Here is a 2,979-nt window from a genome sequence, read left to right as displayed (position 1 = left end):
AATGGACAATGGTGTTCCAAACCTTTAATAAATTTCTAATATTTCTGTTGTTAATCCGATGCAATCATCTGGGTTGTCGACGCGATAGAGATGCTAGTTGATAGGTTTTGCAAAGGTTTGAAAAGATTTAGAAAAAATTTCTGTTCAAAATTAAATTTGGTTGTTGCTGGGTCCTAGAATTGTGGATGGTTGGCTCCTAAGTTAATGATTTGGAATGCATAATCTATTATTACGATTTACTTAGATCACTTAATTTAATTAACTTATCAGGACCAGCATAAGTTAATAGTAATTAATTGATCTAAATTTATAAAACCTATCTGTTAGTCTATAACTCACCATGTGAAACTAAATTAAATTGAGGTGTTATAATATCTATTTTGACTCGAGGCTTGACTTGCTATTATGACCTAAACTCTCAACTTATAAGTAGCATATAGAGCTGTCAAACATGTCAATTCATGACAGAATGACCTAACCTATTAAAAAATCATCATATGGTGGAGCGGGGTGAACCGACCCACCAATTTGACGGATTAAAAAATCTTCAATCTAACCCAATCCAAGGCGGGTTACGGGTTAGGTGAGCCAACCCACGAGCCTATCCAAAAATAAAAAATATTAAAAATTTTAAAAATTTTTAGTTTGGATTATGATGTGGTTGTTTTTGTGGGATTGTTTTATTTATATACTTTTAATCCCTTATTTGTTGTCACTAACACTTATCAAAATTAATTAATTATTTATTTACCAAATCCTCTTATTATCGCTAAAATAATATAGAGAGGTCCGGGTCGTCTCTCTCGAATTCAATATGATGAAAGCTGTCCTAGACCTATGGTGTGGAGTTTTGTTATTACCTTTATTCACTCCAACTATTTACAGAAATACAATACTATACAACATACACACTAACCATATACAATTAAGAATATATGTACAACCTTGGTTTACAATTCATCATTCAAGCATTATTTAAATATACAATTCCACATAACTAATACATCAATTACACAATTACACTCGCTAAGTTACACTAATTTACAAACAAATACAATCTATGCGTATCTATTTACACTACAAGCATTACTCATACAACATACACATCAAGTTATCTATAAGTACACTAATTGTTATACAACATATACAATTAATTCACAATTTAATCTACATCTACACAACAAGTTCACAATCAACCACCAAAACTCATTCAACCCACATGATTAACAACCAAACCTTGCATTTGAATTCACAAAATCAATCACAATGTTTATTAGGTATTTACAAGAATCAAATAACATGGATGTCATCAACCAACATACAAACCCATGAAATCATTCAGATAACAACCCTGCTCATCCATTCATCTCTACCATTTTACCCTTGAGAAGGCAAATAGACAATCAAACACAGTAAACATCCAACAACCAGAATTCGCAGAATAGGTAAACAAACAACGTGGGGGTTTTGAATTGCAAGAACAGAACAGAACAGGTATTTAAGCTAAGGGAAAAAATCTAATCCAGGGAAGAAATCAGGGATAGTCTCTCCCGATTTACACAGAACCACGGCTGCTTCAATCGATCGATATCACACCAAAGGGGGAATGTATCGCACCGTAGCAGGACACCCACGGCGGAGAATGAACGGAGGAGCGTGGATCAAAATCTTCCTCTGCCCGATATCTAGCTGCAACCACAACCAAACATCAAAAGAACAAAGTAGAACCCTTACATTGCCCTCTTCGGGGGATGGAAGGCGATCAGAACCGAGGATAATCGTTCCCGCATTCGCAACCACATCGGCGGAATCAATTCTGCTCAGCACCGGTGGAGTCAGGAGGGACAGAGAACTCGCCGGAGCAACCACTCACGGCTTGCTCTCTGTTGTGTGGAAGGACCGTCGGCCGCCAATCGCCGGAGTTGACCACTCTCAGCAATGTTCCGCGATCGAGGGGGAAAGGAAGAGCTGCGCTTCTGCAACCACGTTGGCGGAGTCTTCTTCGGAATCTTCGGTGTGCGTCGAGTGATTGCCGCCGCCGTCGTCAACTGAGTTGATCGGGGTGAAGGAAGAAGGATCGTGACGGGAGCTTGGTGGAACGACGTCGCGAGAGAGAAAAGAGAAGAAACCCTAATGTCCGAGCTCGCTTCTGGCAAACCCATCCGCCGTGATTTTGATCTCGCCCATTTGATCAGCCGAACCCATTGAACTGGACTCAAGCTTGAGCTTGAGCCTGAGCCTGAGCCTGAGCCTGATCCAAAGCTGATCAGATCCCCTTTGATTTGGTTTAACCGGCTCCAAATTGATTTGGACTCAAATTCAGCCCAAGTTGAACCAGATTTGCATTAAATCAAATTCTTTTAGCCTGTCTGAACTCAATCTGAACCCAATTTCTGATTTTAAGCCTCCGAATTGAGTTTAATTTTGGTTTCATCTTAATTCCCTGTAAATCATCAAATTCAAACCATTAATACTTGTAAATTACTAAAATATTGAATGAAGCTCAAAATTATCCAAAAATTAAGAATTAAGCTCACAAATCCAATTATGACATGAAATGCAACCAATATAGTTCAAAATAGTCCCTAATTAATCCTATCAACAGTGAATTATTAGATTACTGTTTAAATTGATAAAGTTGAAATTGTTAAGCTTGAATTGTAATTTAGATGAATTAAGCCCACTAATTTATTGAGTTTTCTACTTTAATTTTAAAATTTAAAATAAATAAATAAACTTTCTCAACCCGCGGGCCAATCCACGCGGACCGTGGGCCTAGGCGGGTTAATTCATCTAAACCCATTTTAAAATGGGTTGATAAAATTTCAACCTAATCCACCTAAATTACTTGATGGGGCGGATCAATTCGACGGGTCCAACTCAAATTGATGGCTATAATAACATGTGGAGTCAATTGATAGCTATACCATCACACTTTCAAGCAAAAGGTGAATTTCATCACCCTAACGACTATACACG

The sequence above is a fragment of the Curcuma longa genome, chromosome 9, assembly GCF_044706935.1.
Source record: "Curcuma longa cultivar G26 ecotype Majalengka, Jawa Barat chromosome 9, ITB_CL_G26_1.1, whole genome shotgun sequence".
In the NCBI taxonomy this organism is placed as follows: Eukaryota; Viridiplantae; Streptophyta; class Magnoliopsida; order Zingiberales; family Zingiberaceae; genus Curcuma; species Curcuma longa.
The sequence above is the reverse complement of the archived record's forward strand: the minus strand, read 5'-3'. Positions refer to the sequence as shown.